The sequence below is a fragment of the Macadamia integrifolia genome, chromosome 11, assembly GCF_013358625.1.
Source record: "Macadamia integrifolia cultivar HAES 741 chromosome 11, SCU_Mint_v3, whole genome shotgun sequence".
NCBI classification, from domain to species: Eukaryota; Viridiplantae; Streptophyta; class Magnoliopsida; order Proteales; family Proteaceae; genus Macadamia; species Macadamia integrifolia.
In genome coordinates, this window is record NC_056567.1 from 7,753,530 (window position 1) to 7,767,376 (window position 13,847).

Sequence of the window (13,847 nt, forward strand, 5' to 3'; positions counted from 1 at the left end):
GCCCTGGAGCAATACCTCAAGAATTGAGCAACCCCGGATCCATGCCAGTGAGCTCCCAAAAAGCCAAAAAAAATCAAAAAATAAAAAAAAATATTCTTTTATGCTTGTCTTATTCTAATTGTGGGTAGTTTTCTGTTACATGAGTACTAGGCGGGTACATAATACTGAGAATTGGTTAGAAAGAAGAGATCTAACAAGTAGTGACCCTATACTTATACTCTCATTAGTACTTTTCAATATAGGAGATCAACAGCCAAACCCTCCACCTAAATCTCGGAAAGATAGGTTCTACCTTGCTAAAGCAGCTCAACCTTCCTGCATAGTTCTACCACAAGCCCTGGGCAATAATTTTGAGCTCAAATCTCAATACATCACTATGTTGCCCCACTTCCATGGACTGACCTCTGAGGATGCATACCTATTTCTAATGGAATTTGAAGAGGTATGTATTCTAATTAAGATCCAATAGCTTTCTGATGATGCTGTTAAGCTTAGGTTCATCACTTTAGCATTGAAAGGCCAAGCTAAGAAGTGGTTGTATGGATTACCCACAAATTTCATAACCATATAGGAAAAATTCACAGTTGTTTTCCTCAAAAAGTTTTTTCCAAGTCACAAGACCAATAAGCTTAGAAGTGATATCCTTCAGTTTAAGCAAAAGCCTAGTGAGTGCTTTTCCAAACTTATGGAGGGATTCAAGGATCTACTCCAAGAATGCCCTCACCGTGGCTTAGACTTATGGCATTGATTTTAAATAAGTTATGAGGATAGTGATTACCCAACTAAGCAAATAATAGAGTCTATGTGCCCTAAGGGATTCACAGCCTTTACAGATGAAGGAAATGTATGGGAATTCTTACTTGACTTAACTGAAAAAACCCATGAGTGATAATCAACCCAAGAGAGTAAAAGAACCATAGGAGGAAAAGGATATTTTGTGCATGGGATAGTAGCCAAGGAAGCCCACTTGGACAGCCTAATCAAAAGGATTGAGGCTATTGTTTCTAGATAGCCACAATAAGTCAATATGGTTAAGATGTGCAATTGGTGTCAGTCCCTTGGACATGTTATAGAAGAATGCCACAACACCTCTAGGGGCACTTCCAATGATAGTGTTAATGCCTTATATCAGAATAATCCATATAGTAACACTTACAATCCAGGATGGAGAAATCACCCAAATTTCTCCTGGAACCAGAGCAACCAAGGAGGGCCTCCCAATTTTCATAGTGAAGGTCAACCTGGATCCCAAAGGCCTCCCTTTGCACAATAACCTTTTACCCCAAATACTTTTCCTAGGCCAAATGTAAAACCTCTGGCTAGTTTTCCTAGGCCCCCTCTCCTATCATTTTATCAGCAACCCTTAGATTTAACAACACTAGAGAGGCAAATAGAGTAAGTGATTTGGAAAAGAATATGACCCTTCTCATGACAAGACATCAAAATCTTACTATAGAACTCTCCCAAGTTGTCTCAATTTTACATGAGAGGGAGAAAATAACTTTTCCCAGTCAACCAGAGCCTAACCCTAAGCATCATCAGTCTGTTAGTTTATAAGTACCAACTAATACACCATTGAATATAGTACAAAGTTAGACCCAACAAGGGCCCTCCAACTAATGTCATATTGTTTAGGCCCTTAGGAGTGGTAGAGTACCAGCAGAGTGTTCCTAACTCTTTCCCATCTATTACTTCTGTTAACTCTCCTTCTATTGAGGACACAAGTGTGCCTCTTATTCCAGGTTCATCTGATGAACCTAAAGCAACTAAAGATGATTTGGCTAAGGAAATCAAAAATGATTTTTTTGAAAAAGAGAAAATTCCTAACAGTCCTTATGTTCCACCTGTCCCATTTCCTAATCACTTGGTAAACAAAAAGAAGACTACTTCCATGGACAAGATTTTAAAAGTCTTCAAAAAGGTAGAAGTGAGCATCCCTCTTTTGAATTCTATATCCTAGATCCCCACCTATGCTAAGGTTCTGAAAGATTTGTGTACTCACAAACGTATCACTAGTGTGTCCAAAAAGCCATTCTTTGCAGGTGACATTAGTTCCATAATCACTCAACATATAGTCGCCAAGTATAAGAATCCAGGGAACCCTACCATTGCTTGTGTCATAGGCAACAGATACATTGAGCATGCCTTACTTGACCTTGGCGCAAGTGTGAATCTTTTGCCTTACCATGTGTGTAAGCAACTAGGATTGAGAGAATTAAAAGCCACTAGAACTACTTTTCAGTTGGTAGATAGGTCTGTTAAGATTCTTAAAGAGATGGTTGAGGATGTCTTACTTAAGGTGGGGGAATTTATTTTCCTTGTTGATTTCATTGTGTTAAATATCAAGCCCTTCTCAACCAAGGATGAGATCCCAATAATTCTAGGAAGACCATTTTTGGCTACCAGTAAAGCATTAATCAATTACCGGAATGGTTTCTTAAGGTCATCTTTTGGTAACCAAACTCTTGAGTTAACATGTTTAGGATAGCAAGCAACCACGTATGGAAGAAGAGATTAAAATGCTTGAGGACTTTTTAGATTTTTCTGATGATTTAATTGTCAACTTTGATATTAATTTTGATTCAAAATTCCAATAGTGTATGGATGAGTTGGATGATGATAGTGAAAAATTATTTTTTTAAGTCTTAAGTCTTCACACACCTGTGGAGCCCTTAGGACTCCTTTTCAATTCCATTCCCAAACCTTCCACAGTTGAACTCCCAAAGTTAGATCTTAAGGAGTTGCCATTTAATTTGAGGTATGCCTTCCTAGGGTCTGACCAGACTTATCCTGTAATAATTTCTTCAGATTTGACTTCTAGCCAAGAAGAGAAAGTATTACAAGTGTTAAAAGACAATAAGGAAGCCCTAGGTTGGACCATGGTTGATATCAAGGGTATAAGCCCTTCTATAATGCAACATCATATACATTTTATGGAGGATTCCAAACCATCCACGGAACCCCAAAGAAGAGCTAACCTTGTAATAATGGAAGCCATTAAGAAAGAGATCAACCTTGGATCATGGAATAATTTATCTTATTTCTGATAGCCAATGGGTAAGCCCAGTTCATGTAGTGCCCAAGAAGTCTAGTGTTACTATAGTTCCCAATGCCAATAATGAACTAATTTCAACTCGTGTCTAATCAGGGTGAAAAGTGTGTATAGACTACAGGAAACTTAATGCGGCAACTTGAAAGGACCACTTCACCTTGTTATTCATTGACCAGATGTTAGAGAGGTTAGCTGGATATGAATACTATTATTTTTTTTATGGATCTTCCGATTATAAAAAGATCCCAATTGCTCTAGAGGACCAACAAAATACTACTTTTACATGCACATATGGAACATTTGCTTACAGGCGTATGCCCTTTGGGCTTTGCAATGCCCTTGCTATGTTGCAACGATGCATGATGAGCATCTTTTCTAACATGGTCAAAAAATTCTTAGAAGTATTTATGGATTCAATTCATGGGAATTCCTATTCTGAGTACCTTCACCATCTTTCCCTAGTTTTGTAAAGGTGTATATCTAAGAATTCAGTTTTGAATTGGGAGAAATGTCATTTTATGGTTAAATCTGGTATTATTTTAGGCCATATAGAATCCAAGGAGGGAATTAAGGTAGCTAGAGTCAAAGTGGATTTAATTGATAATTTACCACCTCCTCTATCTGTTAAGGATGTCCAACCTTTTGTGGGCTATACTGGCTTCTACAAAAGGTTCATCAAGGACTTTAGTCAATTAGCCCGACCTCTCACTACACTACTTGCCAAAGATCAAACTTTTGAGTTTTTCAAAGAGTGCCTAGAATCCTTCAAGCAACTTAAGAAGGAGTTAACCAATACACCCATTGTTCAACCACCTGTTTAGACTAAACCTTTTGAACTAATGTGTGATGCTTCAAATTTTGTCATAGGAGTGGTTTTAGGTCAAAGGATTAATAAGTTACCCACTGTCAGTTACTATGCTAATAGGACCCTAAATGATGTACAACTAAACTATACAACCAATGAAAAAGAATTTTTAGCTGTTGTGTTTGAGCTAGAAAAGTTCTGGTCTTACTTAGTTGGGTCACATGTGGTGGTGTACACTGATCATTTTGCTTTTAAATACCTAGTTTAAAAGAAGGATGCCAAAGCCCCTCTCATTTGGTGGGTTTTTACTTTTAAAAGAGTTTGATTTAAAAATTAGGGATAAGAAAGGAGTTGAAAACCTAGTTACAGACCATTTATCCAGGATTCCAAATTCATTGACTATCGATTCTCCAGTCAACGAGAATTTTTCAGATGAACAGTTATTTACGGTATCCAATGAATCATGGTTTGCTGACATTATCAACTTCTTAGTTTCGGGTGTGACTCCAATCATTGGTCCACCCAAGATAGGTATCGATTCTTTTCATAAATTAAGCATTTCTTTTGGGACAATCCCTATCTTTTCAAAGTTTATTTTGACCAAATTATTAGACGTTGTGTGCCTGATCATGAGTAGCACTCAATTTTATCTTTTTTCCATGATCATCTATGTGGTGGATATTTTGGACCAAAGAAGACTACCACAAAGGTTCTCCAATACTGATTTCATTGGCCCACTCTTTTTAGAGATGCTTTTGATTTTTGCAATGCTTGTCCCCCCTACCAATCTTTTGGCCGTATCAATAAGAGGAACATTATGTCTCTCAACCCTATTTTGGTTGTTGAGATTTTTGATGTGTGGAGCATCGATTTTATGGGACCATTCCTTAATTTCTTTGAGAATTTATATATACTTTTGGCCATTGATTATGTTTCTAAATGGATAGAGGTCATACCTTATAAATCTAATGATCACAAAGTGATGGTCCAGTTTCTCAAAGAGAATATTTTTTCCTGCTTTGGTACACCATGTGCAATAATTAGTGATAGGGGTACTCATTTTTGTAATCGGTCTTTTGAAGTCTTGATGAACAAGTATGAGATCAGCCATAAGTTATTTACCCCTTATGACCCCCTAAACTAGTGACCAAGTGGAGGTGTCTAATAGGCAAATCAAACAAATCTTAGAGAAAACTGTTAATCCACCTGTAAGGATTGGTCTCTCAGGCTCATTGATGCCTTGTGGGCCCATCGGATTGCATTCAAGACTGACCTAGGTTAGTCTCCCTACCATTTGGTGTATGAGAAATCCTGTCACTTATCAGTTGAGTTGGAGCATAAGGCCTTTTGGGCCGTCAAGAATCTCAACTTTGATTTGTCTGATGCGGGTATTCAACGTAGGCTCCAACTATCTGAGTTTGAGGAACTTAGAAATGATGCCTAAGAAAGTTCTCAGATTTATAAGAAAAATATAAACCCTTCCATGCTAAGCACGTTCTGCGTAAATCTTTTGCAATTGGTGATAAGGTCTTATTGTACAACTCTTGATTGCACTTTTTTTCTTGTAAGCTTAGATCCCGATGGAATGGCCCATTTATTGTCCATACTGTATATCCCCATGGGGCTGTGGAGATTTTGAATCTAGGAACAAGGATAATTTTGAAGGTTAATGATCAACATTTAAAATTGCTCCTTGAGTTTCCTACTACTGATAGTGAAAAGATCATAGATCTCCATGAACCTCTTTACACAGATGACTAACTTTTAACCAGGTATAACCCCCTTGCATTGTCTTTGCTTTTAATTCTTTCCATGCACTGAGGACATTGCATGATATAAGTGTGTGGGAGGAAAACCAATTTTTGCTTTTACCACTTTGTTTTGTTTGTTTTTCTTTTGGTTTTTGAGATTGCTAAGGATGAAGTTCTTCTTTGGCTTTTGGCTAATGATCATAACATTCGGTTGGTTGATGTATGAAATAAATAATTTTTATTAAGGTACCCATCTTGAACGCATAAAGACCTTGTTGAGAAAAAAATAAATAAGCTTGTATCTTGGGATGGGATTCTTTTTTAAGAAATAAGAGACCCTTGTTTTACGGTGTTGGACCATATGTAAGTCTGTGGGTTCCTTGTACTCTTGATTTAAAGTTGATACCTTTTTAGATTGGCATGAGTTGACAAATACATAATTTTAAATGAAGTTTGAAAAGTGATTTAAAATGAAAAGTAAGAGTTGATTTCCTTAGAACTAGATAGGGCATTACACCTCAGGAAGTGTAGAGACCCAATTTGTCACCCCCTCAGGCTATGATGAATTATGGATCTTGGATGTGACTTCTTGCTTCCGATCGATAGAGATGATAATTGATTAAGGAAATCCAAAAATATCCCCTGCTCACCCAGAACCCAAAAATTCCGTGTGGAGGGAAGAGGGCCTAATTATGACTTTTCATATACAAAGAAATTTGGTCAGAGCAACTATACGGATGGATAGTACTCAAAATCACGATTCCAATGATATATGGTACGTCAAAATCAGACCGTCGGATCTCCCACAATCTTTCCTGGAAAATCACATTTTTGCACCCATGCAACCCTGTCAGCCCTGTGGACAACCCCATGCATACCAACCAACCAGCCCCGTGTGCCCCTACATGCACACTACGCCTCCTCGCCAGCTAACCCCTTACCGTATGCACCATGCCTACACGATGCGTCCCCTGCCACGCATAGCCCTGCTTATCTCGCGAGCCATGTGCGGCACACCCCTGCCAGTCTCCCCACGCACACCCTGCCTGCCTTGTGCACCTATGACTGCCTCGACCACCATTACCCAGCCTCATGTGCCACCGTCAATGGCCGAAATATGAGTTCCATTGACCTATTGGGTGAAGAGATTTTCTCTCCACCCACTTGTGCAGTATACACTAGCCCACAAGCATACCCTACGCCCTAACCTCCTAATAGTCCAAAAAGGTATCTTTTTTACCTTATTGGCCCAAAAAAACTTACTTTTTTCCTATTAGCCAAAGAAAATATTCTTCCACCCCATTGGCCCGAAATTTCATATTTTCTTTCCATTGGTTTAGAAAAACCACTTTTTCCCTTCATTGGCTATGGAATTTCCCCTTCCTTTCCATTGGTTCAAGAATCCTATAAATACTCCCCTCCCTTTGGTTTTACACAACACAACAATCCAATCCTCTTAGTGAGCATCCCTTTGTAGAGAAGCTTTGCCCTCTCTCCTCCCCTCTCCCCTTGAGGTTTTTCAAGTCTTCAGAGAGATCCAAAGTGTTCTTCGGATCTTAAAAGTGTTCTTCAGGCCTTCAAAACTCTTCAATCTTTTGCCATCTTTGAGTGAGTTTTGGTAGGAAAATTTTTTCCTTAGACTCCCTCCCCCTTTTGAGGTTCGTCAAGCCTTCGAAGAGATCTTCATAAGATCCAAAATGATCTTCGGATCTTCAAAGTGTTCTTCGGGCCTTCGAAGTTCCTCAATCCCTAGAGAATAGCCTATTCCTAGCGGAAGCTCTGCCAGAGTGCCTCCGTAGCCAAAGTCTAAAAATAGCTCATCCTAGCGAAAGCTCTGCTGGAGTACCCATAGCCTAACCCTCCCATAGCCCATCCCTAGCGGAAGCTCTACCGAATCAATACCGCAGTCAAAATTCGAAAGCAACCATTCCTAGTCAGAACTCTATCCAATCAATATATCTCGAGAAAAGGAAGTTGGAGGTCAGTCCACCTTCCCCTGAGCCAGGAGAATCCAAAAGATAGTCCGTGCTAGTGCTAATTAGGGGTCCACCCCTCTTGACTTGAAACAAGGGTTAAGTTTAGGTATAATTTCTCAACAAAATTCGCACAATGTAGACTTTATATTCACCTTGTTTTATTGTACATAGTTATTTAAACTCAATCAACATATATATGAATTATAACTTAGCCATGCATGTGCAATAAAAATAATTGTGAAAAATATTCGTTCTTAAGCATTTAGTAAGAAGACCGGTTGAACCGGGTAGATTGGGTGCCTAACACCTTCCCAACTCTACAACTGGACAATTACCCTAAATCTCTAGACCAGACCAACTCTCAGGCCCTATTATCAGGAATTGGGCCCACCCCTGGGTCTTAGGCCCATAATCCTAGGTGGCAACTCCAAACCCTTTTGCATAATCTCGATCCCTGTATTAGACCATCATCAAATCTCCGTCTCTAATGACAAACTTTACACTCCTGTGAAATAGGCCACCACGTATCTCCGAGAGGCGATACGGTGGTACGAGGCCCATGGATAAGCACACATGACACACCCTTCTCCCATGAAAGAGAAAGAGACGAGAGAGGATGGAATGCATGCAAGTCCTTTTCCCCCACCAAAGGGAAGAGAGATCTCTTTTTCAGCCGCTACCCTCACTGTGGTGACTCCACTAGGGATAATGTCAAGCTTCTGACACTAGATGCTACCTCTAAATGCAAGAATATTTTTCACCACATCTGTTTGAAAACATGTTTGGCTAACCCCATATTTGTATTTGTACTCGCTAACTGCATCATGCATCATGCTCGAAGTGAAATCATTTGGCAAGGGACACCCTGTCATGCCCACACCCTCAGGGAGGTTAGTGCATGTCATGGAGAGTACTCTGAGAGAAAATGGTAGTCGCTTCCTATACAAGGGTGTGGGTATTATTAGACGGCGAGGATGTTCACAATTGTGCTAGTACCCTCGTGGAGGTATGCACACTTTATGACACTCTGAGATCAAATAATGATATTCCCGCATTACACTTTTGCACACAATCACTCACGGTTCTACCACCCCATGGCCAGTTGCTTAACCTCGTGTGTAGTCACAAGTAATGGGCAAGGATGTCACCCCCATGATCTTATACCTTTGGGTATATCAAAAGGATCACGTACCTTACATATATAGATCCTGTTAAAGAAGCCTTGTTGGTCCTATTGCATCCACCGTATACTTGCATCATATAGGAAATCGATGGAGAATGCTAAGAATGCCACAAGCTGATCTGTAGAATTTGTTTTTGGTCTTGAAAAGAAATTTTCCTATGATACATTCTATTTGTAAAGAAATGATCTCCTAAGTGTGTTATAAAAGGTGTCATTCCTCCTTAAAAATGAAATATGGATGATTTGGTATACACGATCCGGGCTGATTTCTATCAAAGTCCCACGAAATGCCAAATTATCTAAAAGACCCGAGGAAACTAGAAGGAAGGTCACCTAGTGGGATAAGATTAAGGAAAGCATGACTCTATCGACCGAGAATGTATTAATAGGAATATATAGGTCAAGCCATTTGTATGAAATTCCTGCTTATGACATTGAGTGGACTAGAGGCATGGACCCCTACCCACTCCCTATCATTAAGTGGACTAATTTTGGATGGATCATTGGTTGACAATTGAGTGGATGAATGAACAAAGGGTTGGGAATTCAAGAATCCTAAAATAAGCCACTTTTGGTTCAGGCACAATTTCACACTTCAAGTATTATCCGCGGTCCCTTTGGACACGTCAGGGTAATCAGTTGACTCGCCTAAGTCCAGTGTCACCTCCATCATCTCTCCAAGATTGTCTACTACCAAGTGATTACATCCCAATTAGTATGGATCCCCACAAATTTGAATCACCCAAATAGGCCTGGGTCAGCCCCGTGGAGACCTTACAAACAGAAATGGTTGAAGTCAAGAGAGGGATAGCTCAAATATTGCATGCACTTTAGAACTCTCCCAAAGCTGATCCCAGGAATGAGCCAACACCGGCTACGAGAGATGTGGAACAAAATGGAGCTACAGGTTGTCGTGGGAACTCTTCCCGAGTTGACTCAGGAGAATCGGAGCAAGTCAGACCAACTAGTCAAAAAGGATATTTACCTACTTGTCCGAATGGTCAACAAAGGGTCTATTCATGAAGCCTCCAGAGACGGAGAAAAAAAGGAAACTCAAAGAGTAACTAGAGAAGTTGGAAAACATGATTCGAGCGGGGGCTTGGAAAGTCAAAAAGTTGATTATGATTAAATGAGTTTCTTTTCTGGGGCAAGGATTCCCAAGAAATTCAAGTGGCAGACCGAAAGGTTGATGATTCAGGGGACCGCAAAGCTCATCTCAAAGTCTTCCTCAGCATTGCCAAGTTGTGGCAACTTATAGAGAACTAGATGGGGCAAGCCTTTATACTAACCCTATTGGGTCCAACACTAAGGTGGCTCAAACAGTTGGAGTCATCCCAAACTCAGGATTGAACAACAGTGGTGAAAGCCTTCACCAAGCAATACTCATACAATACTAAGGTGGATGGGAAATGTCGGGAGCTTGAGACGTTGAGATAGTAGCCTAGAAAAGGATTCACCACCTTCTTGATGAGGTTTAGAGATAAAACCGCCAAGATGGTAGATCGGCCTTCAGAAGCAGAGCAAGTGAAGATGTTGAAAGATAACTTATCAAAGCTTTATTATGATGTTCTTTACTATAAACATTTACAAACTTTTGATGCCCTAATAACCACCAGCACACTTATGGAAAACAGAATCCTAAGGGAAGCTTAGTATCAAGGATCCTCCCATGATGCAAGCAAGAACACTAGAGTTGGATGAGGAAAGAGTCCGAAAACTAATATGGTGAGTGCAGTTCAGTAGTCAGGCCCACTAGCCACTTCTTCACAACCATTCATAATACAAACAGATGCACCCTCCCAGAAAGGCCCTCGTCCAAAAAGACAGTTTTTTGATTTGGGAATGCCCGTGACAACAGTGTATAAGAAGTTGAAGAAACAGGGATTGCTAGGGACAGTGGCTCCAAGAGTAATCAACAACCCTCCTCCAGCTTGGTATAGGGATCATGAATATTGTGCTAACCATACTCAGAAAGGGCACACCATTGAAAGATGCATAGGTCTCCTATATGCGATCCAAGACTTGGTGGACAACGGGACCATTGAAGTCAAGGTCAAGCAATCTCCTAATGTCAACACCAATCCACTCCCTGATCATGTGAACAATCTAGATGAAGAATCCACTGATAGTGACCCCACTCAACTCATTGTACCTAGAGCTTAAAAGAACCATATGAATGCCTGCGCTTACAGGAAACTAATGAGTCAAAGGCCTAGAGTTATAAGGACTCCCAGAAGAAGAGAATCATCAGAAGAAGAATCAAAAGATCGGACTCTCATCGTTCATCCTTCCTCATCAACAAAAGAATCCGTCGTATCATATTACCAACCTATCTTTACAAGCTTCGGATATTTGAAGTGTTCATCGGGCCTTCAAACTCTTCAATCCTTTGCCTTCTTTGAGTGAGTTTTGGTAGGAAAAGTTTTCCCTTATTCTCCCTCCCCCTTTTGAGGTTCGTCAAGCCTTCGAAGAGATCTTCATAAGATCCAAAGTGTTTTTCAAATCTTCGAAGTGTTCTTCAAGCCTTCGAAGTTCCTCAATCCCTAGAGAATAGCCTATTCCTAGCGGAAGCTCTGTCGGAGTGCTACCTTAGCCAAAGTCTGAAAATAACTCATCCTAGTGGAAGCTCTGCTGGAGTACCCATAGCCTAACCCTCTCATAGCCTATCCCGAGCGGAAGCTTTGCTGGAGTGCTACCTTAGCCAAAACCCAGAAGTAACCCATCCCTAGCGGACGCTCTCCCAAATTAATATTGTAGTCAATATCCGAAAGCAACCATTCCTAGTCAGAACTCTATCCAATCAATATCTCTCGAGAAAAGAAAGTTGAAAGTCAAGACCATCTTCCCCTCATCTAGGAGAATCTAAAAGACTATTTGTGCCAGTGCTAATCAGAAGTCCACCACTCTTAACCCGAAACAGGAGTTGAGTTCAAGTATAATTTCTCAATAGAATTAGAACAATATAGACTTTATATTGACCTTGTTTTAGTGTACATAGTTATTTAAATTCAATTAGTTATTTAAATTTAGTCAACGTATATATGAATGATAACTTAGCTATGCATGTGGAATAGGAATAATTGTAAAAAATATTCATTCTTAAGCATCTAGTAGGAAGACCGATTGAACCGAGTAGATTGGGTGTCTAACACCTTCCCAACTCTACAACCTGACACTTACCCTAAATCTCTAGACCAGACCAACTCTTAGGTCCTTTTCTCAGGAATTGAACCCACCCCCGGGTCCTAGGCCCATAATCCTAGGTGGCAACTCTAAACCCTTTTGCATAATCCCGATCCCCGTATTGGACCATCATCAAATTCCCATGTCGAATGATGAACTTTACACTCCTACGAAATAGGCCTCCATGAATCTCCGAGCAGCGATACAGTGATGTGGGGCCTGAGGGTAAGCACACATGACACACCCCTCCCTCATGAAAGAGAAAGAGAGGAGAGAGGATAAAACGCGTGCAAGTCCTTTTCCCCCCACTAAGGGGAAGTGAGATCTCTTTTTTGGCCGCTACCCTCATAGGAAGCGTGGTATCTTGATCGAAATTCTTAGGGAAAAAACTTCTGAAAGAACTCTAGCGTCACTGTCTATATGAGCATATGCAAAAAAGCGAAGCTACATAGTAACTTGGGTGTCTGGTGTTTGCTCCACCATGTCATTCAGGCCAATAGTAGTGGAGTGGGATAGAGTTTATTATAGAAAAAAAATGAGAAAGAAAACCTCACAGCAGGAAAGTATGTGTAAATGTCATCAATGCCTTGGTAACATGTTTGGTCAAAAACACTCCAACGCCTTAGTCCTGGGTTCTCTATTACTTCATAAGTGGTCTTGCCTTAAGATAAGGATGTTTTGGAAGAGACAAGTTGAGTTTCGAATTAAGAAATATGCTTGTGCCTAAAATTGATATGGGGTAATAAAAATTCAAATGTGGGGGTCCCTAGATTAAGTGTAAGAGAAATTATCTTTGTTTTAGATCAGTATGACCCTTAACTTTAGCCAAGATTGGGATTTGTTTTTTTTTTTCTAAATTTTAAGTGTACATTCACTGTAAACACTCACGAGACACAACTTGTCTACTAGGGGTGACCTAGGGGTTTAAAGGCTTGTTGCACATGCTAAGTGCAACTGTGATTCCTACGAAAGTGAGTTAGGTTTTTTGTTTTTATTCTTTTTCTTTTTGTTTTGCTCGAGGACTAGCAAAGTATAAGTGTGGGGGAATTCTGATGAACACATTTATGTGTGAAATCTTAGGTAGTAAAGCATGCATTTTACATATTTAAAATAGAGCTACCTTAGGTTTTTCTCTCTTTTTGCAGGTTTTATATTTTCAAGGCCTTAAGGACTATCAGGCGTCGTATCTCCAATTTTACACATAAAGAGGTCCTGTTTCTTTTCATAGCTTCAAAGAGGATGAAATTCTGAGCAATATGGACGTGTTACATTAAAAGTACGCATCTGTGTGGTCACCTATGCAAGTGATTATTCTTTTCAAGCCAGAAAAGAATAATTGATTAAACTGAACCGAGATACAGAGCCATCCCATCTGCAGTTGCCTCAGGGGTATAAGGAATATTTCAATATAGCAACAAGAATCGATGGATCCCCCTTAAGTGATTGAAGATTCTTTTTTGGTAACAACAACTAACTAGCATAGTTGGTGAGTTGTGATGTGGGAAAATCCCTTACTCACTAGAAGGTCTCAAGTTCGAACCTTTTAGCTGCTTTTTTTTGGAGATTTTTTTAGAATATTTTCTCTCTCCTACTCACCTACTTAAAGCACCAAGGCATGAATGAGATTTTCCATTAAAATAGAAGATGTCGAAATCATTAAAGCAAGGAAAGTATAAATCGTGTAAGAAATCAGCAAAGCAAGGAAAGTAGAAATCGTGTAAGGGGGGTTTGTGTGCAAGTTTGAAGAGAGAGAAAAAGAAGGAAAAAATAGGAAAAATAAATAAAGAAAAGGGAAACAAAAAGAAAAAAATCGTGGAGATCTTTTCTCTTCCCTATTTTTTCTCTTTTCTCCATTCTCTCCCCTCCACCTCATCAACAAGAATCTTAAAAGAATCTC

The 13,847-nt window shown here is 39.8% G+C and overlaps 1 non-coding gene across 1 annotated transcript; it reads right to left on the reverse strand.

Moving 5' to 3' along the window:
• Nucleotides 1–625: 625 nt before the first annotated feature.
• On the reverse strand, nucleotides 626–732 carry LOC122094528. The gene has a single exon (XR_006144843.1). It is a non-coding gene; the product is annotated as a small nucleolar RNA R71 (small nucleolar RNA).
• Nucleotides 733–13,847: the final 13,115 nt, after the last annotated feature.